This window comes from Hyla sarda, chromosome 2, assembly GCF_029499605.1.
Source record: "Hyla sarda isolate aHylSar1 chromosome 2, aHylSar1.hap1, whole genome shotgun sequence".
Classification (NCBI taxonomy): Eukaryota; Metazoa; Chordata; class Amphibia; order Anura; family Hylidae; genus Hyla; species Hyla sarda.
Genome location: NC_079190.1, coordinates 386,231,300 through 386,259,192, shown reverse-complemented (window position 1 = coordinate 386,259,192; position 27,893 = coordinate 386,231,300). Strand labels below are relative to the sequence as shown.

The window sequence follows — 27,893 nt, the reverse complement described above, 5'->3', positions numbered from 1 at the left end:
GTTTATTATGTTTATATATTTTTTATATGGGATTAGGAAAAGGGGGTGATTTAAACTTTTAATATGGAAGTTTTTTTTTTTTTTACTTTTATTAAGCTTTTATTTTACACTTTATTAATCCCCTCAGGGGACTTTTAGGAGGAATCATTAGATCCCTGATACAGATCAATGTCGTTCCATAGAACTACATTGATCTGTATGCTCTGAGCTTGATTGATTAAGCCTTGATTGATTGAGCTGCTGGGGGATCGCCGCGTTGCAGCTATTAACGGCAGCCCCCAACTATGAGAATCAACTGGGGCAGGCTCGTATGGCGTGGGCTCGAGTCGGCACCAGGACATATATATACACATCCTTGGTCATTAACAGGTTAGATATACATTTTTTTTTAATTCAATTTTAATAAAAATTAAAATAGCCTATTTTTATCTATCTTTATGCAGACAGACTACTCTGTATTTTGCAGCATACTGAATACCGGCCATAAAGTGTGTTGGTATCCAGTATGGGAGATCACCACTAGACCACTACAGCCTTATGCTGTTTCTAAACTAGAGGGTGGGCCATTTATATGGATACACACCAATAAAATGGGAATGGTTGGTGATATTAACTTCCTGTTTGTGGCAAATTAGTATATGTGAGGGGGGAAACTTTTGAAGATGGGTGGTGACCATGGCGGCCATTTTGAAGTCAGCCATTTTGAATCCAACTTTTGTTTTTTCAATAGGAAGAGGGTAATGTGACATATCAAACTTATTGGGAATTTCACAAGAAAAATGATGTGCTTGGTTTTAATGTAACTTTATTCTTTCATGAGTTATTTACAAGTTTCTGACCACTTATAAAATGTGTTCAATGTGCTGCCCATTGTGTTGGATTGTCAATGCAACCCTCTTCTCCCACTCTTCACACACTGATAGCAACACCACAGGAGAAATGCTAGCACAGGCTTCCAGTATCCGTAGTTTCACGTGCTGCACATCTCGTATCTTCAAAGCATAGACAATTGCCTTCAGATGTGCCCAAAGATAAAAGTCTAAGGGGGTCAGATCGGGAGACCATGACGACCAATCCACTTTCCAGGAAACTGTTCATCTAGGAATGCTCGGACCTGACACCCATAATATGGTGGTGCACCATCTTGCTGAAAAAACTCAGGGAACGTGCCAGCTTCAGTGCATAAAGAGGGAAACACATCATCATGTAGCAATTTTGCAAATCCAGTGACCTTGAGGTTTCCATTGATGAAGAATGGCCTCACTATCTTTGTACCCCATATACCACACCATACCATCAATTTTTGTGTTCCACCAGTCTTGGAGGGATCTATCCAATGTGGGTTAGTGTCAGACCAATAGCGTTCGTTTTGTCTGTTAACTTCACCATTCACAGAAAAGTTTGCCTCATCACTGAACAAAATCTTTTGCGTAAACTGAGGGTCCTGTTCCAATTTTTGTTTTGCCCATTCTGCAGCACCTGAAACTACAGATACTGTAAGCCTGTGCTAGCATTTCTCCTGCGGTGTTGCTATCAGTGGGTGAAGAGTGGGAGAAGAGGGTTGCATTGACAATCTAACACAATGGGCAGCACATTGAACACATTTTATAAGTGGTCATAAACTTGTAAATAACTCATGAAAGAATAAAGTTATATTAAAACCAAGCACATCATTGTTTTTCTTGTGAAATTTCCAATAAGTTGATGTGTCACATGACCCTCTTCCTATTGAAAAATCTAAAGTTGGATTAAAAATGGACCACCCATCTTGAAAAATTTCCCCCCTCACATATACTAATGTGCCACAAACAGGAAGTTAATATCACCAACCATTCCCATTTTATTAAAGTGTATACATATAAATGGCCCACTCTGTATAACTCCTATGATGGGAGTTGTAGTTTTACAACAGCTGGGGTACAATCTTTGTAAAATTCAGTTTTAGAGCTGTGTATTCTCCAGCTGTGTGCCTCCAGCTCTTGCAAAACTACAGACAAATGATGTGTGATCATGCTGGGAGTTGTAGTTTTGCAACAGCTAATGGCAACATTGCCCTAACACAGTGCTTTTCAAACACTGCAGCTCCAGTTGTTGCAAAACTACAACTCCCAGTATACATGAACAGCCAAAGCTTTCTCTGACTCCTGAATGATAAAGAAGTTGATCAGACATCAGGAGTCTGTGAAAGCTGAATGACAGACACACGTAGTTACAGCTATGTTGATTAGCATCCAGCTTTACTAGGAACAGATAAAAAATGTATGCATAAAAACTACTGTGCAGTGATTTGCAAATTACCAGGCTGCTCCCAGACTCAAAGCAGATGAGTCATCCACAGTGAGGGGGAGAGATTGACACACCCCCTCCACAAGGCAAGAACACAACGCAAGGGAGCAAGATATAAATGCTATTTGTTAGGGATATATAGGTCCTAGACACTTAAAAGTTACATGCACATGATCAGGATGAAGTATTGGGTAACATATCACTTTTTTTTGGTACTATGAAAGGTATGCTTTAATCAGGCAAGTACACTTCCACTTGCTGTATTTGTTATTTATTCCAAATTGTTAAAAAATGACAAATCACATTGTAACCGGTGTACACCTGCAGGACTCGTTTCTTTTTGTTTTTGCATGACTGTAAACAAAGGTGAAAACAATATCACTGATTATACTCCACACACTATACATTGCATGTGGGTGATTTGCCTATAACTATTTTGATAACTGACCATACATCCATTTATGATGCTTGTTGGAATAGGAACCTCCATCTATCTGTGGTGTCTAACAGTATACCCATCTCACAGAACAGTGGTATATCACTAAGATAAGCCATTATTAAATGGCTTGGACCTCTTGGAAAGTTACCAATCCATAATTAAGGGCCTGATTTAGAGCTGCATCCCCTTCATTGTTTCTTCCCAGTAGTGTTGCTCGCGAATATTCGCAATTCGAATATTATTCGCGAATATCGCATATTCGCGAATTCTCGAATTTCGCGAATATAGCGCTATATTTTTTTTTTATCTAAAGCCGAGGAACGTGCTTTCGATTCACCCAAAGTGCAAGAAAAAGTGCAAACGTGTTACACTAAAAAAACGTGCACAAAGGATGCGGTCTATCGCAAGCCCTTCTCCGATAGGAGAGAGGCCCCCCAACAAACCTTACCCTTCGCCTCCGGACCAAAAGGTACCTGCGAGGTTCCAGGTTCGATGTCCCTTTTCGCCGAAGCTACTAGGGGACCACAAATGCTCCCGGCATCCCCCTTGGCGTTAGCCAAGGTATCTGCCCGCAGAGCCGATTACGGTAGGTACCCTGCGAAGCAGGAGTACCCGGGGTGTTTGCAGGGAGGTGCGGAACCTAATGGCCACACACACCTCCCCTAGACCGCCAGGAGGGACACCCAGAAGGGCTACCGCATCCTGACAAATCCTGTGAACACACAACACGCAAAAAGTGACACAGTGAGACAAAAAATAAATAAATAAGTGAATGTGTGCAGATATACTGCCCGGACATCCGGCCGGATCTATAAAAATTTCTCTGATCCTAGCCAGAAGGCCGGGAATCAAGAGGTGAGTGCCACAAGGTGAAGAGATTATGGTGCCCGTGCTTCAACTCAGTGAGCCTATTCTCCCAGTGAGTTTCGGCACCTCGGGGTCACCACTCCCCGAGGCACAAAAGTACCTCGGCTCTAGACCCTCTCAGCCTCATGGCGAGACCCGGAGGGAACAGGTCACATCGGGGCAGCCGTCGAGCTGATTCCTCAGAACCAGCCCCGGAAAGCCCTGGTACACCTGCATCCTCCATGCAGCACCCATCCCCACCAGCATGAAAACTGATAAGAACAGATACTACACTTGATCTTAGCCAAAAGGCCGAGAAATAGCGCTATATATTCGTAATTACGAATATTCGTTTTTTTTTTTTTTTTTTTTTTTCTTCACAGTACACATCACAGTGATTACCCCTCTCTGCTTCCAGCTTGTGTGGTGTAAAGAAGGCTGTAATACTACTGTGTGAGACTGGCGTGCGAACATTCGCATATGCGAAAATTAGCATATGCTAATTTTCGCATATGCGAATTTCCACATATGTTAATTTTCGTATGCGCGTATTTTCGCATACGCGAAAATAAAACGAGGATATAACGAATATGCGAATATTCGCGAATATATGACGAATATTCGTCCATATATTCGCGAATATTCGCGAATTCGAATATGGCCTATGCCGCTCAACACTACTTCCCAGCACAGCAGTGCCCAAGCCACTAGCTTTGCAACTTCAGTTCAGCCCCATTCAAGCAAACGGGCCCAACTGCAGGTCCTTGCCCATTAACATCACTATGCAGCAAAAAGTTAGAGTTGGACTAGGGATGCTAAAACAACATTGCATCCCCTCTTTCTTATATGTTCAGGTCCAAGATGTCAAATGTAAACCATCACATTATAATACAGGAAAAAAGGGAACATGAGAAGAATGAAACACACATTTTAATTCTGGTACTAAAATGCTATATCCCTCAGTTTTTCTCCCATTTACTCATTGGAATTGTTCCTTTGTGATAACAGGAAGGAATGTGCCTACACTGTGGTAAACAATCTATTTTAATTATTATTCCTTTTCTCATTAAGAAGCCCCTCTAGTCTCCACAGAAGATGCAAGTCGATGCTTGTGATTTAGAATTGTGTTTTATTACAGTAAAAACACTTTCATAACATGTCTATTAGACGTGTCATAAAGGTTTGACCGGTGTCTGACATCTGGGTCCATCACTATTCCCAGTTCCATTCTGTAATGAAAAGCTGATATTCACGGCAACTGTCTCACCAAATGAATGAGTGTTCTTTAAAATTGAATAGTTTGTGTATAGAAACCTCTAAAATGAAATTTATTGTGTCAGAGACAAGGTAATTTTTTGCATTACAAGAGGTTCTGGCTGTTGGACTCCTATGCATTAACCATTATAGCAAGTCTATCTTGTGAGTTTTCTTTGGAACAACTCATTAATTAAATATCTAGACAACACTATTAATACTAAAGATATGAAAAAATCTGTTAGGTCTTAACAATATATTTTTTTTAAATTGAAAGTTACTTTCTTAGCAGTCAATCTTCAAAAACATAAATACAATATATTGCAACCCAGTACAGGCTAGCAAACAAGACACAATAAATTAACTAAATTAACACAATTACAGTACATAGCGCAGCAATACAACATACAGCACTGGTCTCCCTACACGTTACTTCATACCAAATGCTACACTAACATTCCTGCACACATTATAAAACACAGTCAGGAAACAAAGCATTGCAGACAGTGATAGGGGATGGAAATTTGGAAACAATAGGGTAAATCACAGGCCTGTAGCTTTATTGAGAGACAAAACACACAAGGGAAGAAGGGAGGGGGGGGGGTGGTGTCTGGACTGTCAATGGTGTAATAGTCTCTGTAAAGCAAAAACAAATAAAAGATGTGCTTGTTTTTGTGTACATATTTGGCTACAAGTTTAATAACCAAAATACAGATATATTTTCTACATAAAGGTAGATGCACAATTTAGTGTGAATTTTAAGCATAGAATATTTAAGTGGAACTGTCACAAACATTGCCATAGGAGCAGAGAAGTAGAGATGAACAAAATCTCAACCACATGCTGCGGTAAAAGAAACAAACCTGTAATGGAAATTGACCTATGCTGCTGATTTTAAATGTGTAGTATTTCAACTGTTGTGTCAGATCTAGATCAGGGAGCAGGGCCTATCAGAATTGGCTTTATTACACCAGATTTAAACAGGCGCCTGCTGGCCACAATCTTCTGTGATAAGTTTTGTACTACAGAGCCTCACATGCATTTTACTTGTATTGGGTTCGTTGACCGCTGAACCGCTGTCTGACTTTTGACCTCTGAAAATTCTCCTGGTTTTGATTCCTGGTTTATGTACCGACATTCTTTGGTTCTGATTCTGTCCTTGTTGTCCCTCTTTGGTTCTGACTTGGTCTGACATTCTTTTCCTAGACTAGGGTCCATGTACATAATATATAAATGAGCTACCTGAAGTTCACATAGTAAGTGGATCAATAACTGGCTCGATTATGATATCTAGAGATGTGTTGTCAATCAAATTCTAAATGGTCTACTGATCCAGCAGTACATGCCACAAGGTTAAGAACTGAGACTAATATTGTATAATTTATGTGCAATTTATATAGGAGATGGAAACATGGGAAACATGGGAAGTTATGTCCTAAGCAGGTAAAAAGTGGAATAATCAACAGTGGAAAATGATCTGAGTTTATTTGTAGATTATATGCTAAAGAATCATTTACAATTCCTATTTGCTTGAGAAAGGGTGGTCCCCTTTGGAAGATGCTAATCTTGTTACATTTTTCTTTGAACAGTGGCATAACTATTTATAAGTGATCCTTGTGCCAGAACTGAAGACCTGGATGTATGTCCATGGTTCAGACAAAGTCTGGCTGCACCAAAATGACAGTAGGTGGTAGCCCATCCCCCACCGCCTGTCCCATCTGTACTCCACTTTTGGGGTTGCACCAGTCACTTAATAAACTGTAAATAATGCACTGTGCCTCCATGGGTCCTACCCACAACTGTACAGCTTGCACATTACACATACTCTGAAAACACAAGAGTAAGTTCCTGAGCCACAAAATGGCTAGCACATGTTCCATCCAAATGTTTGTAAGAAAGTGGTTTGTGTAAAAATACAGTGTAGTAGACTTCTATTATTCTCAATGGGATTCTGCTGCACCATTCACATTCCAGAATTTCCAAAGTGGAAGTTTTGCCTTAGAAATTCAGCTCCCACTCCAGACAGAGATTCCATAGTGTGTATGAGCACTTAGGCTCAGGTGTAATTCACATGACATTTAAAAGGATATTCCGGTGGAAAACCTTATTTTTCCTTTTAAATCAACTGATACCAGAAAGTTACAGATTACAGATTTGTAAATTACTTCTACTAAAAAAATCTTAATCCTTCCAGTACTTATTAGCAGCTATATACTACAGAGGAAATTCTTTTCTTTTTGAATTTCAGTTTTATCATGACCACAGTGCTTTCTGCTGACACCTCTGTCCATGTCAGGAACTGTCCAGAGCTGAAGAAAATCCCCATAGTAAACATTTGCTGCTCTTGACAGTACCTAAAATGGACAGAGGTGTCAGCAGAGAGCAATGTGGTCGTGACAGAAAATAAATTCCCCCCCAAAAAAAAGAACTTCCTTTGTAGTATACAGCCGCATATAAGTACTGGAAGGATTAATCATTTTTAATAGAAGTCATTTACAAATCTGTTTAACTTTCTGCTACCCCACCAGTTGATTTAAAAAAAAAAATGTTTTCCATTGGAGTACCCCTTTAAATCCCCTGAGCCTCAGATTCATGTCTTTATAAGATTATTAAGATGCCTTTGTAATATTTGTGCAGATATGCAACCAAATAGTAAAATTCCTATATTTTATGAATAGTGATAGATAATTGAAGGGGTACTCTGGTGGAAAACATTTTTTTTTTTTTTTTTTCAAATCAACTGGTGCCAGAAAGTTAAACAGATTTGTAAATTACTTCTATTTAAAAATCGTAATCCCTCCAGTACTTATCAGCTGATGTATGCTCCACAGGAAGTTGTATAGTTCTTTCCAGTCTGACCACAGTGCCCTCTGCTGACACCTCTGTCCATGTCAGGAACTGTCCAGAGCAGTAGTTGTTTGCTATAGGGATTTGCTTGTACTCTGGACAGTCCCTAATATGGACAGAGGTGTCAGCAGAGAACACTGTGGTCAGACTGAAAAGAACTATACAACTGACGAGCATACATCAGCTGATAAGTACTGGAAGGATTAATATTTTTAAATAGAAGTAATTTACAAATCTGGGAAAAAAGAGAAAAGATATGTGCAGCTCACAATTATATAACCAACCGAGGACAAATGGGTAATGCACCTATACCTATGGTGCCAATATTGAAATAAATATAAAAGACAAAAATACCCGGTCCTCAAGGTATACTAAATAATAAAAAATAAAACTGTAATTAAAGAACCAAGGATCGTGCTTCATTTATGATAAGGTATACATTTTATTAAAAATAATATGACTGATAAAAAGTTCCACCTCACAAGGGGCCCCTTGTGAGAGGGGTATACAATCACCTAAAATGAATGGACTAGCACTGATAACTAATTAGTGTTACAGAATGTACTACAATACTGATACAGTTACAAGCAAGATGCACTTAAATGGTTAAGGCAAGATATGCTGGTTAATATTGGAACAATTAAGGACACTTTAATTGCTGGAGAGTTTCTTAGAAATCAATCTTTTTCACTGTAGAGATGTAGAGAAATGAAACAATGTTCAGTGTGTTAAACTGGGGAAATGTTAGAGTTCACAGTTATTAGTTTCTCTGTGTCACTGTCTCAGGACAAATAGCAGGCAGCTTTGTGGTACATTACCGGTCCTTGCAGCGGAAGACTCCCGTGAGGCTGGATGGATCTAGCACTTAGATGGTCACTGCAGGTGGGCTATATCCGGGTCCCAATGCTGGCAGGCGTCGGGGATGGAAACTATCAGAGATGGCACTTGCTGATGGAAAGTCCTGCCATAGAGGCCAGGTCTGCAGCAGACCGATGGTGGATGCCTCTGCCTCGTGGGGGTGGCGTGTGATATCAGTGCCGGCACCTGTAGGATGTGCTTTGATTCCTCAGCTCGCTGCGGATCCACTCCGAACTGGATGTTTGCTGTGGACCAGGGCGGCAAGATCAGCAGGGTCATCTCCGAACCGAACCAGCAAAGCAATAGAAGAAAGTCCAAGTATATTGGAAAATGGAATATAAAGTGCCAAGTGCAGTCAGTGATAGTCTGCAAACTGACTAGACCCGTTTCAGGGTATATGAATAAACCCTTTCTTCAGTAGTCAAGTGCACTTGGCACTTTATATTCCATTTTCCAATATACTTGGACTTACTTCTATTGCTTTGCTGGTTCGGTTCGGAGATGACCCTGCTGATCTTGCCGCTCCGGTCCACAACAAACATCCAGTTTGGAGTGGATCCGCAGCAAGCTGAGAAATCAAAGCACATCCTACAGGTGCCGGCACTGATGTCACACGCCACCCCCATGAGGCAGAGGCATCCACCATCGGTCTGCTGCAGACCTGGCCTCTATGGCAGGACTTTCCATCAGCGAGTGCCATCTCTGAAAGTTTCCATCCCCAACGCCTGCCAGCACTGGGACCCGGAGATAGCCCACCTGCAGTGACCATCTAAGTGCTAGATCCATCCAGCCTCACGGGAGTCTTCCGCTGCAAGGACCGGTAATGTACCACAAAGCTGCCCGCTATTTGTCCTGAGACAGTGACACAGAGAAACTAATAACTGTGAACTATAACATTTCCCCAGTTTAACACACTGAACATTGTTTCATTTCCATTTACTAAGAGGAACTTGTCTCAGTATTGCATAACCATCTCTACAGTGAAAAAGATTGATTTCTAAGAGACTTTCCAGCAATTAAAGTGTCCTTAATTGTTCCAATATTTACCAGCATATCTTGCCTTAACTATTTAAGTGCATCTTGCCTGTAACTGTATCAGTATTGTAGTACATTATGTAACACTAATTAGTTATCAGTGCTAGTCCATTCATTTTAGGTGATTGTATACTCCTCTCACAAGGGGCCCCTTGTGAGGTGGAACTTTTTATCAGTCATATTATTTTTAATAAAATTTATACCTTATCATAATTGAAGCACGATCCTTGGTTCTTTAATTACAGTTGTATTTTTTATTATTTAGTATACCTTCCTTGAGGTCTGGGTATTTTTGTCTTTTTCATTTACAAATCTGTTTAACTTTCTGGCACCAGTTGATTTGAAAAAAAAAATGTTTTCCACCAGAGTACCCCTTTAAAATTTCAGCTTATTAGTTATTTTATGAAGAAATACAACTATCAATACATCCTTCCCAACAGAGAATGTCTAATAATTTAATTTAGCCACAAAAAAAGAAAACATTCAAAATTGTGCTCTATAAGCATTACACATTTTTTAGATTTTCTTTTTTATTAAAACTATTTTTAATCCATTTGAATGTCTCATTATGATAATCATATTTGTTAGCCTCACATAGATTGAGCATAGATTTCGCTGATTGATTTCTCATTCATTCTCTTTGCTTTCTGTATGTTATTATGTGGTCTAAGGAAATCAAATCCACGTCGGACATTACAACCAAATTTCTATCATTAATCAACAAACCTGGATCCTCGCTGTGAAGCAAACATATGATACAACGGAGGCACAATTATAGCTGTTTGTTCTTGTTTTATTTTATTATACTGCTTTCCATAAGTATTTCATTTAATTAGAATTTACTTTCGGGAAAGGTTAATAGAAAAAAGGAAATGCTATTTTATTGTAGAACATGGTGTTTTACAGAGAGAATTAGATGCCTTTGTTTCAGTTTTTTATTTACGGTTTATTTCGGATAACTATATCTTAAGTTAACAAGCCTTTTGTAGTTTGATTTGATTTAGGAAACCACAATCACAGACAGAATTTTAATCCTTATTGCTTCTTGGCATTGAGGTGACTTTAGAGAATGCTATAATTTTAAGTCGCAATTGTGACAATTTTGTTGTTTAATTGCGTTGATTGATTGGTGCTCAAACTGAACTCCACAATTATTAAGCACTTCTTCCACCAACATAGAGTCTAATTTTTCATATACAGTGGTCCCTCAACATACGATGGTAATCCGTTCCAAACGGACCATCGTTTGTTGAAACCATCTGATGTTGAGGGATCCGTGCAATGCAATGTATAGGACAGTGGTCTACAACCTGCCAACGGCTGTCCGGGCATGCTGGGAGTTGTAGTTTTGCAGCATCTGGAGGTCCGCAGGTTGAAGACCACTGGTATTAAAGGTTGTACTCACCTGTCCCCGCCGCTCTGGACAGTCACCGCTGCCCTGGCTGTGGCCACGTCCCCGGGGTGTCCCCGACGCCCAGACAAGGCCTCTGCTTCCCCAGCATGCTCGTTCTCCGTCGCCGCCATCACGTCGTTACACACGCCGCTCCTACTGGATGATGGGACGGCGTGCGCTGTGACGTGTTGACATTGGAGGAGAGCACCGACGATGCAGGGGATCCCGATGAGGACTCTCCGGAGCCCCGAGGACAGGTGAGTGATCCTCAGCGAACCACATGGGCACCTTAAATGGCTATCCGGTGGAGGCTGAAGCAGTCTGCGCCGCCGGATAGCCGTTTATGCGATGCCCCGACGTACAAAAGCATCGTATGTTGATGCTGCCTTCAACATGCGATGGCCTCTGAGAGGCCATCGTATCTTGAAATGATCATATGTCGGGGCCATCTTAGGTCGGGGGGGTCACTGTAATTTAAAATTTACATAGAAAAAAATAGACGAATATATTCGTCCTATATTCGCGGATTTTGCATATTCGTTATATTCACATATATGATCAAGTGTATTTGCATCATGTTAATTGGCCCACAAGTGAAAAGAGGGGATATGCAAATATTCACATATGCGCATAAGCGGGGGAAAAAGCAAATATTCACAATTTCGAATATATAGCAAAAAGATTTGCAATATTCACGAATTTGCGAACTTGCCATATTCCCAATAAAAATTTGAAATGTGAATATTCACGTTCAACACTACTTATCAGCTGCTGCATACTACAGAGGAAGTTCTTTTTGAATTTCCTCAACAGTCTGACCACAGTGCTCTCTGTTGACACCTCTGTCCATTTCAGGAACTGTCCAGAGCAGGAGAAAATCCCCATAGCAAACCTATCCTGCTCTGGAAAGTTCTTAAAATGGACAGAGGTGTCAGCAGAGAGCACTGTGGTCAGACAGAAAGGAAATTCAAAAAGAAAAGAACGTCCTCTGTATCATACAGCAGCTGATAAGTACTGGAAGGATTACGATAAAAAAAATTAAAAAAAAGGTAATTTACAAATCTGTTTAACTTTCTGGCACCAGTTGATTTAAAAAAATGTTTTGGGAAACCCCTTTAAAATGTGAAACCCCTTTAAATCAGTGTTCTCAAGTTGTTATACAGAGTTGATATATAAGGGCAATAATAAAAGCTGGCAGCAGTCATTATTATGATCCTCAAAGGCACCTGTAGCAATAACACATAATGAGATGTGAAAAAGTATGAATGAAAGCACTCACCACATCAGATGGCTGAAAATTCTCTCCAAGCCTTATTCATATGACAAGATGCAAGTAGGGGATGAAGGTGTAGGGCGGCAGGATGGTGTAGACAGGGGGAAAGGACAAAACTCTGGGGCGACGTTTCACACCAAGCAGTGCTTTCTCAAGCCCTCCAAGAACGCACTGCTTGGTGTGAAACTTCGCTACATCGTTTTGTCCTTTCCCCCTGCCTACACCATCCTGCCGCCCTGCACCTTCATCCCCTACTTGCATCTTGTCATGTAAATAAGGCTTGGAAAAAATTTTCAGCCATCTGATGTGGTGAGTGCTTTCGTTCATACTTTTTCGCAGTTTCGTTACCTGAGCACATTTCTATGATTTTGCACCACTTAAAGATGTCTATATGGGAATTGAAGTACACGCCTAATACCAAGGAGTAGCTTGACTTTTTGTGTTTTACATAATGAGATGTGCCTTTGCAAGATGGACCCCAAAATGGACATTAACAGAATCTAAGCACATTACACAGATCTGCTTATTACAGGAACGATGAGACTGAGCATACTGTAATATGACAGAATGCTAAAGCTTGGTATATGAATTAGATTAAAGGGGTACTCCACCCCTAGCATCTATCCCCTATCCAAAGGATAGGGGATAAGATGTCAGATCGCAGGGGTCTCGCCGCTGGGGACCCCCGGGATCTCGGCTGCGGCACCCCGCTATCATTACTGCACAGAGCAAACTCGCTCTGTGTGCAATGACCAGCGATACAGGGGCAGGAGCGTTGTGCTGTCACAGCTCCTCCCAAAGACTTGTATTGCAGGGGCGGACCATGATGTCATGAGGGGGCGGAGCAATGACGACACGATGCTCCGGCCCCTGTATCGCCGGTCATTACGTACAGAGTGAGTTTGCTCTGTGCAGTAATGATAGCAGGGCGCAGCAGCAGAGATCCTGGGGGTCCCCAGCAGCGGGACCCCCACGATCTGACATCTTATCCCCTATCCTTTGGTTAGGGGATAAGATGTTGGGGGCGGAGTACCCCTTTGAAGCGTACCCGTCAGATCCCACAAAAAAAAAAAAACTGTAATATGTTACTCAGTACCTAGTCCTTATCATGTACATATAATTTTTATGTGTATATCACCGATAGTCAACAAAAAAATATCATATTACAGCTGCCCACTGTCTTTTTCATCTTTCCAGGGGAGGGGGCGTGTCCCTCCCTGATGACTCCTTCCCATCCCTCACTCTGCGGATTTGCTGCTCTGCTCTGTAACCCTTTCCTCTCTGGTTTAATGCTATACACACGCACAATGATTATTGGAGATTGCATGTACTCTACCACCAATGGCAATATGGTGAGTGTATAGCTTACATCTTCCTATGCCATTCATGCGTTTCATCCTTAGGCAGTCCTGTTATCCTGGGACTTGTAGTTTTGGAAGAGTTGGAGGTACACTGTTTGGATAACTTTTTTTTTGCAGCAGTGTTGCCTTCAGCTGTGTGCCTACAGCTTTTGCAAAATACAACTCCCAGCATGCCCAGTCATCCTTTGACTGTCCAGGCATGCTTGGAGTTGTAGTTTTGCAACAGCTTGGGGCACATGTTTGGTAAAACTCTGTTACAGCAGTGTTGCTGCAAGCTATGTTCCTCCTGCAGCCTTGTCAATCAGCCATCTCGTGTCCATGACCCTTGGACACATTCATGCTGCTGTGGGACTCATCATTGTCCCCGGAGGTATGAGGGCCCCTAGAGGTATGAGGACCCCTAATAGTATATTAGCAAACTATTGTTTTGCTAAGATGTAAAACATATAAAAAGGTTTTATATCTGACAGTGCCCATTTAAAGTCAACAAACCCAATAATTTAGAAAATCTAATGTGTATGAGAGCCTGACGACTCTTACTTGATGGCAGATGGTAGAGAGATGCTGGCAGAGAGAATGGTTGGCATGTTGGATTTATACATGCCCAATGTATTTGTTCTCAAACAAGTTGGTTGTGCATGGCTAGGTGTGAATAAGGAGACATGTAGGCCGAATGAACTGTTGAAAAGTATGGCCAACTTAAGACTGCACTGCTCTTGTTTTTACATGTTGATTAAATATATTTACAGGGAGAAGACATGATATAAGACTCATTATAACATTTGTCAGCTAACATACACTTGCAGGCTCTCTCACTTCTGCAACTTCTTTTTGTGTCATGTGCCATCTCTTACTTGCTTACAGAAGGGCAGGAAATAAGGTTGGGATATGAGGGCGGGATAAGAGGTCGGGATATGAGAACAGGATAAGAGGTCGGGATATGAGGTTGGGATATGAGGACGGGATATGAGGTTGGGATAAGATGTCAGGAAATGAGGTCGGGACATGTGGACGGGATATGAGGATGGCATATGAGGACGGGATATGAGGTTGGGATAAGATGTCGGGAAATGAGGTCGGGACATGTGAACAGGATATGAGGATGGCATATAAGGATGGGATATGAGGTCGGGATATAAGGACGGGATATGAGGTTGGGATACGGGGTTGGGATATGAGGGCGGGATATGAGGACAGGATATGAGGTTGGGATATGAGGACGGGAAATGTGGGTGGGCTATGAGGTCAGGATATGAGGATGGGATATGAGGACAAAATATGGGGATGGGATATGAGGTCAGGATATAAGGTCGTGATATGAGGAAGGAATATAAGGTCGGGAAATAATGTCAGGATATGAGGTCGGGATAAGAGGACAAAATCTGTGGACAGGATATGAGAATTGCATATGAGGTCAAAATATGAGGATGGCATATGAGGTCAAAATATGAGGATGGGATATGAGGTCAGGATATGAGGACAGAATATAAGGACAGAATATGAGGAGGGGATTTGGGGTAGGGATATGAGGACAGGAAATGGGGTAAGGAAATGAGGACAAAAGCTTCCTCCCAAACAAGGATTAGGTTGGAAAAACTCACCTAGTATAAAATAAAACATACATTTTCAGACCAGGTCATGTTGTTCCATGATCATGTTCTAATGCCTAGTTGCCTGTTGTAAGAGCTTTGGTGGCATTAGTGTAAAAATTGTAACCAGTCTTTGGCTACAGGGCTACATATGCAAATTGAGCTATGTATGACATGGGACCAGGCAAACCATACTTCACATTATTTGCCCATAACAGAGTCTTGGGTGTAGATGACCCTGTTGCTAGGTTACAAATCTTTTTTGGACCACTTTTGGTAGATACCAACCACTACATGCTTGAGACACTCCACAAGACCTGCTGATTTAGAGGTGCCCTGACCCAATCATTTAGTTGTCACAGTTTGGCCACTGACAAAGTTGCTCAGATCTTGATTCTTCTCCAATAATATAACAAGATACCTGTGCAATTTAAACTTTTAAACCTTAACATATGGGGTCAGAGAATCATATTGGTATGCTATTTTTACATTTGCTAGACTTGTACTGGTGTTTCTAAGATTAAGGTAAAAGAAAAAACCACTGTATGTCAATTGTATATGTCCTACCATATAATTATTTCTTAATACAATTGGATACACTAAAAGGTTTTCCTGTATAATGTGGAAAGATAAGCCCCTATTCATTTTCTGTCTTTATCTGCTGTGAGCTTATAATTGTCGATAATAATGAAGCAGTTAAATTATGAGTCCGGGCTGCACATGTATCCAGCACTAATACCCATTTGGAGCTGTTAAGAAGAGAACAATTATTAATTAGCAATTAGTTTGTCAGGTTCTGTAGTCTGTGATAAACTATACAACCTTGTCTCCTGTGATTTACTGGCAGAATCACATTCCAATATATTTCCAGCATACACTATTGGATAACCACTTCCAAGCTAAGAAGTAACTTTTTGTCAAATTTGCTCTTCATATTTTAGAAAGAAAATTACTTTTAAGGTAGGGTCACACGTGCTGCATATTTACTGTTGTGTATTTTCCTACCCATTGAAGTCAATGAGTTTCAAAATCAGCTGTGTATATTTTTACCCATTGACTTCAATAGGTAGGAAAGTATGCAGCAGCAAATCCACAGCAATATATGGCCCATGTGACCCTACCCTTAGTCACACCAAAGCAACTAACTTTAATACAGATATGACTGTAGGTATTTGGCTAAATGATGAAAAGGCAGCAACTCATTATATTATAATAAGTTACATTTGTGATACATTTGGGATTTTGACTGTCAAGTAAATTCCTTTTCTTTAGGCCTCATTACCTTTTATGTATTGAAATAAATCTGGCCAATATTTTTTATTTATTTGTTGCCAACATATTCTGTGGCACTTTACAATTGGCTTAATAAGTGGAAACTGTATCGGTGCTGACTGCAATAGATTCTGTGTTTAGTCAGCTCTGTTTGTTTAAAGGGGTGCTCTGCCTTTAGACATCTAATCCCCTATCCAAAGGATAGGATATAAGATGTCTGATCGTGAGGATTCTGCCGCTGAGACCCCTGAGATCTCCGTGAAGCACCTGGCATTGTAAACAGTATGTTTAGACGTGACGTCACGCCAAGCCCTCCCTAAAGTTACATCTCCTCTTACTGTTTAGAATGCTGGGTGCTTCATCCTTTGGTAGGTGATAAGATGTCTAGGAGCGGAGAACCCCTTTAATTTGTAGAACTCTGCAATGTTGTTGGCTCCTATATAATAATATATAATTATATAATAATGTTATATGCGACCCATAATATTGCGCAAAACATTTAGAACATACAATGCATATACATGATAGAGCAAAGATGTGATATCAGTCAGCTCTAAAGTTTGACATAAAACAGGAGACTTAATGGTGAATCAGGGCTTCCCATCTGAAATGGTGATGGAAACAAATAGAAATGTGAATACAATAGCTACAACCACAAGCCTCTTCAGCTCTGGTGTTTTTACATTTGCTGTAAAGCCATTGTTTTTTGTGCAGTTTGCATGCTAAGGACCAACAGGTTAATTCCTTCTGTGAAATGAAGAATTCCCGAGATCAAGCACACTTTGTGTGGACTGTGTTACCTCTTATCTGGTGGTCACTGCTGGACCCCCATGTCTTGACAGTGACTGAGCCTCTTCACTGGTTCAGTCACCTTATCATCTGAAGAGCTGCATTTAGTCGTAATGGAACCCATACCAAAAGCTTAGGTGGACCACATTAGCAGTTGGTGTGGAAATGACATGTTGCGTTATTCATTGTCATTGCTCTTTTTGGTGAGTCTTTTCCTCCCTTTTTGGACATCTACTGTTCTGTATTTCACTATATGAGGCCTCCCCATCTCCTCTGAGAAGGGGTACTCCGGTGGCAAACATTTTTTTTCATATAAACTGGCTCCAGAAAGTTATACAGATTTGTAAAGTACTTCTATGAAAAAATCTTAATCTTAATCCTTCCTGTAGTTATCAGCTGCTGTATGCTCCAGAGGAAGTTGAGTTGTTCTTTTCTGTCTGACCACAGTGCTCTCTGCTGGCACCTCTGTCCATATCAGGAACTGTACGGAGTAGGAGCAAATCCCCATAGAAAACTTCTCCTGCTCTGGACAGTTCTTGACATGGACAGAGGTGTCAGCAGAGAGCACTGTGGTCAGACAGAAAAGAACCACTCCACTTCCTCTGGAGCATACAAAAGCTAATAAGTACTGGAAGGATTAATATTTTAAATAGAAGTCATTTACAAATCTGTTTAATTTTGTGGCACCAGTTGATTTGAAAAAAAATATTTTCCACTGGAGTACCCCTTTAACAATTATGCGGCAGCATACCACATTATTTTGATACCAGAATGTAACAGATACCAGAACAAAAAAAGCATATGTTAAAAACATCTTAAGATCTCCTTTAAAATACAACTAAAGGAGACCGAACATTAGTTTGTGCCTTGACATTTACTAAGTATCATACAAGCTTTACTACAATCTCATTCTCTGGTACCTTCAGTGAAGTGTACATAGAAAAGCAATGGAGAGACCAATTCCTAGATGACAAAACCTATGACAGCCCACTACAGGTGCAGCACTTTAGGCAATGGTTGTTTGGTGTTTTATGTCCTCTTTTTGTATGAATAATTGCTTATATTCATAAGTATTGCTTTTTCAGGTAGTTATTGCAGTTGGACATTATTAACAAAAAATGCTGAGCTCTCCCATTCTTTGCACATATGCAGGTGTACAGAACATGGTGTGACAGAGTGCATTCCATACTAAAGTACCACAATATGCTTAATAATAATACATTATTTTATGCCGTGTTTATAAGGGCAATTGGGCCTTATTGCCTAGTCTTTTTCATTTTTTTTTGTATTGTCGCATTCTAAGAGCTATGGCTTATTTTGGTTTTGACATAGCCATATGAGGATTTGTTTTTTTAAAGGAACTAGTTGTATTTTGTAATGGTACAATGTGTCACTACATTTCAACCCATATTCCAAACCATTTTTTTCTTGATGGAGCTGGGTGATGTCTTGTATTTTTTAAACTTTTGATCGCTACTTATTCTGCTTTTTGGGAGGTGGATTAAAGGTGATTTTAGTACACACCTGACAAACAGCAATGGACATGCTTAGGAAGGATCTGCGCTTGTCTTGAGGCTAAATGGCTATGTTGTGATTACCATTACGCTGTGAACTGGGTATTTCCTGTTGGAGTTTGTGCTCTCAAACTAATCCCTTGTTTGTAAGTGTGAGGTCACTTTCCTCCATCTAACACATCAGCCATCCTACCCATTGAAACAAAAATGAGCTGCATTCCATTCAAAAGACCAGCGTTTTCTGACAAGGGTGCCTACAGCTGTTGCAAAAATACAATTAGTTGCAGAATGATCTCTCTTTCACCCAGTGTTCACCCATCCCACCCTCTCGCTCCACCCATTGAAGCAGGACACTCTCCCTTTGCATACCTGACTAGTGATGTGATGTCTCAGCTGCACTGCAACCTGGGAAAATCTGAGATCTGAGTAATTTTGTATGCTGTTAACAGTAAATATTTGGGCGAAAACCACCATCACACACAGGTACAGGCATTATATTATGAACTACACTAACTTTACAGCCCCTGTAGCATAGTCAAATAAAAAAAAAATCCTTAAATACCCCTTTAACAAAATGCAGCTATTGCTAATTATTTTTTTACGGTGCTTAAACTGATGGATAAATAACAATATATTTTTGTAGTTTGAGTCGTCATGGACCCTGAATATGTATAGGAATTTTAAATTCTTTTATGCTTTATAAAAAAAATAAGGAAAATGTATGCATTTTATTTTTGTGTGGTGGGGAAATTTTTTTACAACTGTATTTATCAGGGTATACCACTCACCGGCCTATAACACACACCCTAATTTTTCCAATGAAATTTGGGTAAAAAAAGGTTTTTTACCCAAATATCCTTGGTAAAATTAGGGAACGTTTAGGTGCGTGTATAAACTCTGGCCCAGAAAAATCTGCTGCGGTAACTGCAGTGGCTTCTGCGGGGCCAGAGTCCCGGTGCTGTAGCCCGATTCCCTCCCCATCCCGGGCTTTCATATTTACCTGTCCTGGGGCGCGCTCCTGCGGGACCCTACGCTGTTGAGTGACATCGCGTTGAGGAGCCTGCAGGAGCGCGCCCAAGGACAGGTAAATATGAAAGCCTTGGATGGGCAGGGAATCAGGCAGCGGCGGCGGGACTCTGGCCCCACAGAAGCCGCTGCAGTTACATGATTTAAAGCGGCAGCTTTAAATCATTGAAATGCAGCGGCTTTTGCGGGGCCAGAAAGAGATTATCAGCATATAACACGCAGATAGACTTTAAGCTAAAAATTTTTACTTAGAAAATGCGTGTTATATGCCGATAAATACGGTATTTTATTAAACTTTTTCTTTTTTTGAATAGTCACACTAGGGGACAAATATTCCACAGCACCATAAAGAGATTATCACCGTTCAGTCACTGTCCCCAATGGAGTATAGAAATTAATTTTTTCAAGAAAGCCAATCGACCTATCAGTTTTGAAGTGGGGGAGAAAACCTAAGTACCTGGAATAGACCCAAACAAACATGAAGGGAACATACAATCTCCATACAGATTTTGTCTAAATCTCTAAAAATAGCACTCTATAGAAATACATAACCCTTACAGCAATTCACCTTAGACAGGAGACCTTAAACATGTATATTCTCCCGTAGGCTGGGTTCACACGTAATATTTTGATCAGTTTTTGGTATTTTAAGCCAAAATCCAGAAAAAAGATGCCAATTTTTCTCTCTCTGTTTGTTCAACTCCTGGTTTTGAAAAAAAAAATACAAATGAAAATACTGGACAAAATACTACGTGTTGACCTGGCCCTAATGTCTTTCTGATCATAGTTATGAACAAATACCAATTTTTCTATAGTCAAATGTCTTTATCTATTTTATATATTACTATACTATTCATTAAGTAAATTGCCTGTTCTGTCTAGAGACCCGAGGACTTATCATTGAAAGCTTGTAATGGTTTAATGTACCATCTCTGTACCTGGGCGAACCTGTGAACTGATTAATGAGGTTGATTTTACCATGCTATGCACATTAACTCGCGTAACTTTCAGGCCTGTAAAATCACATGCAACTTAATCCCAATGGAATGCTAATATTTCATTGCTGTCAGCAGATAGGACCATAACTGCCAGAACACAGGTTAGATATTTATGATCAAGCAAACTATTACTTTCAGGACAGTAGAATGTACAAAAAGCATATGACGGCTTTACAGGTCTCCAGGGAAAAATAAGAAGTGAAATACAAGATCTGTAAAAGGGAAATCATTGCGATAAATAATAGGGTTTCCCATTGTTATTACTCATTAGCAAGTCCTTCTGTTGGGTCAATGAATAACTTTTGGAAAATGCTGAGCTTGCTACACCCTCCACTGACATAGGGGACCATTTTGGATGTAAACACTTTTATTGAGGTCACCTGCTGCATGGTAGAAAAGCTGGCGGCAGCTTTTTCAGAAAAGAATAACATAATCCATTGCACTTTTGTGAAGATTTAAATGCAATGGACACCTGACCAGAAAAAAAGGTCTGCACTTGAAAGAAGAAATTTGATTTTGGAATTGTTTTCAGAGCATACCCAATATGTCTGCTTCCTTCCCCTCAGCACGGATATGCCTGCCTATATTATGAATATTCATGGGACCCAATCACCCATGTGAGATGGATGGGCATATGAGAGCAGAGGGGATGGAGGCAGGGAAGCTGGGTATCCAGGGTACCGCCTCCATTGTACAAATCCAACCTTTTTCAGATTAGCAATACCAGCTGATACAACAGGCTTTATTATGCCTTATTGTTATCCGGTTTTACCCACACTATAACCCCGTGTATTGGATTTAATGTGGGTGATCCCGCTGTCAGTTTCCTTTGAAATAAGCAAATTGTAGCCTACTATTTCATAAGCATCTTTATCTTCAGCTTTTTTTATCATCAGTGGAAAGTCACTGGAGAACCAGACAGTACAACCTAAAGGAGACAAAATAGTTTACAAGTCACAATATTGATGGGGAATTCAACTTCCAACCAATAGTCTATGTTCACACAGAGGTTTTCTGCACAGATTTTAGTGCATTTTATATGACATGCCTACCTATTGTTTTCTATGAAAATACAAGCTGCAGTCTATACTGTAAAATGCACTGCAGATTTTTTTGAAGAGGAATTTTTTTTGGTGTATTTCTCTCCACAAGAAAAATATATCATCTGAAAATAGCCATTATCTGTCAGAAACCAAACCTGTCTGGTGTCTTGGATAGTCTGGATGTTGATGAAGAAAAGGACTAATGCCCCTCTGTTTCCCCTACCTCCCCATATGTTTGCATAGTAGTTTGGCCCTGTGATCTGCCCCTCCGTACCCCCATAGATACCAACCCCCTCCCATATCACAGACTGTAATGTGTTGTTGTTTTTCAACTTTGTTTCTTTGATATCGAGTGATGGAGCGGAGTGTTAGTGTAGCATGTGGTATGGTGTATAGCTTAGGAAACCTGTGCTATGTATTGTACTGTCATGCTTTGTGTAATTTATTGTATGACCTGTAATGACGACTGAATGACGAATAAAGCCCTTTCAATACCAAAACTGTCAGGTGTTGCCCATAACAACCAATCACAGTTCGGCTTGCTGAGTGAGCTCTGGTAAAATGAAAGCTGAGCTGTGATTGGTTGCTACTGTGTACCTTACCAGATGTCTTTACTTTGAGTTCTATTGATCTCAACTAAAAAAAGGAAGAGTTTTTGACCACCTTTTGTTTCATAATATGGCTAAAACATTGCCGTTTTTGGTACAAAAGATGGCTAAAAAAATAATATGTGAAAATAGCCTGAAGCACTTTTGTCAGGGGAAGAGTATACTGTAAATCATGTATAATGGCTTAAAGAGGTACTCCGCCCCTAGACATCTTATCCCCTATCCAAAGGATAGGGGATGAGATGTCTGATCACGGGGGTCCCGCCGCTGGGACCTATGCGATCTTCCTGCAGCACCCCTGGCATTCGTTTAGAATGCCGGCTGCAGCGCCAGAGGCTTGTGACATCACGGCCCTTCAATGTAAGTCTATAGGAGGGGGCGTGGCTGCCATCAGACCGCTCCAATAGACTTACATTGAGAGGTCGTGGCCGTGATGTCACGCCGCATCGCTAGTCATCAGGCACGGAGCGGAGTTCGCTTCATGCACCAGATGACTGCGGTGCCACAGGAGAGATTGCAGGAGGTCCCAGTGATCAGGGATAAGATGTCTAAGGGCGGAGTACCCCTTTAAGTATTGCTACATTACCATTTGAGCACCCCAGGGCAGCTCACCTTCTGTTCTGCTATTTGAATTGAAGTACTAGTTGATATATTGACCATCTTACTTGCAGTGCCTGTTGTTCCTTCTTTTGCATAGATGCTACATGTACGATGGCATGGCTACTGGCTGAGCAGCATGTCATTTTAAGAAGTAGGCACAGTGTCCATTTGCACTGGGAGACCTGAACAACACCAGATGTCTTGCAATGAATGTTTAGTATGTCAGATGTACAAAAGGAAAAGGAAAGCATATTTTGTGTCAGGGACTTTTATAAATATACTAGCTGAGTACCCGGCGTTGCCCGGTTTTTCCTTCCTAATCCTTGTTGGGGAGGAAAATAAACGAAGGAGGAAGCTTTTGACTTCATATGCAGTCCTCATATATTGTTGTCATATCCCAACCCCACATCCCGACCTCCTATCCCCTCCTCCTATCTCGACCTCCTGTCCTGACCTCCTATACCGTCCTCCTATCCCTGCCTCCTATCCCGATCTCCTATCCCGTCCTCCTATCCTGTCCTCCTATCCCGACCTGCTATCTTGACGTCCTATCCCGTCCTCCTATCCCGTCCTCCTATTCCACCCTCCTATCCCGTCCTCCTATTTCGATCTCCTATGCCATTCTCCTATCCCGTCCTCCTATCTCGACCTCCTATCCCGACCTCCTATCCCGTCCTCCAATCTCGAGCTCCTATCCCGACCTCCTATCCTGACCTCCTATCCTGACCTCCTATCCTGACCTCCTATCCTTTCCTCCTATCCCATCCTCCTATCTCAACCTCCTATCCTGTCCTCCTATCCCGTCCTCCTATCCCGTCCTCCTATCTCAACCTCCTATCCCATCCTCCTATCCCGACCTCCTATCCCGACCTCCTACCCAACCTCCTATCACAACCTCATATCCCGACCTCCTGTCTCGACCTCCTATCTCAACCTCCTATCTCAACCTCCCATCCCGACCTCCTATCCCGACCTACCATCCCGTCCTCATATCCTGACCCATAATATGTGTACCAAGCATTGAAATAGCTACAGCCATACGGAAATTATATGGGAAAATACATTTCCCATTGATTTGCATGGGACTTTAAAAAAAAAAAAACGACCCTCGCAAATGGGGGTAGTTAAGGGTTAAATTAACTATCCTATATTTTAAGTGGACATATAAGTAACATGTGACCAAGTATTATCGAAATATCTCCAGCTGTTTGGAAGTCATGCGGTAACATATATTTCCCATTGACTTGCATGGGACTTTAAACATAAGCCCCGCCCCTGGCAAATAGGGGTGAGTAAGGGTTAAATCACCTATCCTATGTTTGTTGTTGACACATAAGTAACATGTGTGCCAAGTTTCATGTTAATATCTTTAGCCGTTTGAAAGTCATTGTGGAACATACACACACACACACATACATATATACACACACACACACACACACGTTGAGTTTTATATATATAGATACGTGCAATGCTGTTTTATAAATATTTATGCTTGAAGTGTTCAGGGAAAAAAATGTACATTACTCATAGTGTAAAATAATGCAAATTACACATAGTCATCTGGGTTATAGCAAAACGTAGCAGCAGGGAAACCAGCCATTTTTTTGTGTCTACTCTCTAAATTCCTTGTGAAAATTATTATTATGGCAGCCACTGCATCCATTGACAGGGGTTAAACAACAGCCACACCAAAGCGGATTTACCGCCAACCAGTCTCCTGTTACCCTTATTACAGTCCAATAGTGCGGGGGACACTGATTACAACCATTCTCACGTGTCAGAGATCTGTGCTCCAGTTGTCCTGGTATCTTCATCTGTTCCCTCCATTCGGCCGGCAGGCTTTGGGTATGGGTGAAGCTTTGTGACGTCACCGCTGCTGTTTCCCTAGACATGCTCGCAGCAGGGCCCAGCAAATAAACAGCAGTGGTGACGACACAAAGCAAAGTCTACGACCCAAGCCTGCCAGCCGAACGGAGTAAACAGTTGAAAATTCTGAGACAACGGGAGCAGAGATCGCAGACATGCGAGTATAGTTGTCATCAGTGTCATCTGCATTACCTGCCTGTAGCAGCAGGTTAGTGCGGTGACACTGATGACAGTTTTCCTTTAAATAATATTTGTATTTTTTAGTAATGCTTATAATACAGTTGCCATTTTTGTTAGAGAAAATTATTATTATTTTTTTTAGAGTAAGCAACACTGTCTATGTCTGGTGTGTAAACCCCTGGGATGAGCTGTTGTTGCCAGGAAAGCTGCAGCTGGATATATATTTCTTGCATATAAACCATGCTTTATCACTAGTACAGTGGTTGTCCTGTGATATACTTTACCAGAAAGGGTCATTTGACCTCTATAGAAATGTCATTATAAAGAATTTTACAAAATTTTTTCTAGACTTTTGAAATCTAGCTCACAGCTTTATTATTTCCTTTAAATGGTAAACAAGAAATCCTATATCTGTTGCATGATTCTTTTTTGGGGGGAAATACATTGAGTATTTGCTGCCAGAGATTTATTTTCAATCTAGAAAGTCAAACATTATTTTATATTCATGGGTACAGGGACAAGTAAAAGATTATAAAAAAAAAAAATGAGATTATGAGATAAAGTAAACCATAGCCAAAAAATTGGGAAAGATGGCCTATATAAGAGAATGGGCTTCATTTACTAATCCGAAACCAGTTTTTTTCTGTTTATTTTGGCGCAGAGTGTTTGAGACATGTCTGCGCTAGTCTGCGCCAGTATGCGACAGTGTGCGCCTGGAAAATCCGACAAACCCGACATTGCACTATGAAAACCTGAAAAAGGGGCGTTGTCTGTCACAAAGGGGGCATGGCCGGCCTGACCGATTTACTATTGAATTTACAGAAAATCTTGTGGATAAATGGCTGGAAATATCCACCTAGAAAAAGCTGGTCAGAAAATGTGTCCGACTGTTCCCAATAGTAAATAGAGAGGAATCCTGCAAGTCTGAAACAACTTTTCCCACTAGTAAAACCCGACACTCGTAGTAAACGAGGCCCAATGAGTCTATACACAGACTTTTTCTAATATGTTGCAATACAAAATAGTCTAGACAGCACTGCTTGAGTGTATAAAACTGATGTAAGTTTAAAGTTTAATATGTTAGCCCATATTTGTGGGAGGGGTGTAATACTGTTAAGAAGCCACAGGGTAAGCCTGGGCTGCATGTCCCGGATTCTGTCACACCTGCCCAACCCCCCTTTTTCTTAACTTCAGTTATCGTATTACTTTTACTCTTCATCATGGTATGTCCTCTTTTAGGTGTACTCTAACGCAGCGGCTATGGCATAACTAGAGCTGCTTATTTTAGGTAGTTGGTGTTTAGGATATGATGATCACACTGATGTAGCCCCGGCCACAACTGAAATGAATGGCTCATGATATGAAAACTCAGTGGACCAATCAGAACATACTTCCATTTTGCAGCAATAGTCTACTGTGCAGAATGGTCAATATAGCGATGGCCTGCTTTCAGTCTGGGGCCTGAATGATAAGTCTGTTTTATGTTTTTGAATGATATTAATAGTAATGTTGAAACTTCAATGTACATATCTTTTTATTTCTGAAATGGTCAATTTTCTAGATCTCACATGATCACAAAGAGATTGCAGATCTGGCCAAGTTACAACATCATTATTACCACAAACCCCATTCAGGAAATACTATATTACAGGCAGAAAGCTGCAATCCTGCTCACACTATACGTCCCATCCCTATTAGTAAATTTATTCAGGCAAAAAAAGCTTGCAGTAAAACCGCATTTTTTTTTTTTTTTAGTAACAGTGCCAACAAATAACTAGAAGACAGTAAGGTAGAGGATGTACTAAATGGATGTTTAATAGAGCATCCAATTATTTAAACAATATATTACAGTTACTATTCTGTAGACACAATAAGCAAAAAAACATTTCTACCATATACTAGCGGAATTTTAACCCCTTAAGGACGCAGACCTTTTTCACCTTAAGGACTGAGCCCTTTGTCGCAATTCTGACCACTGTCACTTTACAAATTAATAACGCGAAAACGCTTTTACCGAATATTCTGATTCTGAGATAGTTTTTTCGTGACATATTCTACTTTATTTTGATGGTAAATTTTCGGCGTTAATTGCATCCTTTTTTGGTGAAAAATCCCAAAATTTCATGAAAATTTTCAAAATTTTGCATTTTTCTAACTTTGAAGCTCTCTACTTGTAAGGAAAATGGATATTCACAATCAATTTTATTTTTCTTCACAAATACAATATGTACACTTTATGTTGACATCATAAAATGGACATATTTTTGTTTTTTGAAAAAATTAGAGGGCTTCAAAGTAGAGCAGCAATTTTCAAAAATTTCATGAAAATTGCTAAATCTGAAGGGACAGATGTTACAGAACTACAACTCCCAGCATGCCTGGGCAGTTGAGGCATGCTGAGAGTTGTAGTTTGGCAACATCTGGAGGGCTACTGTTTGGGCACCACTGTAACAGTGGTCTCCAAACTGTGACCCTCTAGATGTTGCAAAACTACAACTCCCAGCATGCCCAGACAGCCTTTGGCTGTCTGGGCATGCTGGGAGTTGCAGTTTGGCCTTCCTAGTGGTTGCCACAGTAAAGATCGTTTTACTTTCACTTTCAATTCCCCCCCACTATTGATTCCCTACCTGAGCAAGGATACAGCAGGCTCCAGCAAAGATCCCAGGTCCCCAGGCATCTTCTCCTACAGGTACGGCCTCCATCTTCTTCCCAGATCCCCTCGACATCCAGGGGCGGGCAGAACGGGGGGTTGCCATGGCAACCCCCTGTCCTGCGCTGCCATTGGTCAGAACTCCGTTCTGACTAATGGCTGG

The 27,893-nt window shown here is 40.8% G+C and overlaps 1 protein-coding gene and 1 pseudogene across 2 annotated transcripts in view; one reads left to right on the top strand and one right to left on the bottom strand.

Moving 5' to 3' along the window:
• Positions 1–27,893, top strand: part of PTCHD1 (patched domain containing 1) — a 230,808-nt gene that overhangs the window by 32,609 nt on the left and 170,306 nt on the right. The gene's annotated exons all lie outside the window — the stretch shown is intronic.
• Positions 3,786–3,892, bottom strand: LOC130359876 (U2 spliceosomal RNA; annotated as a pseudogene).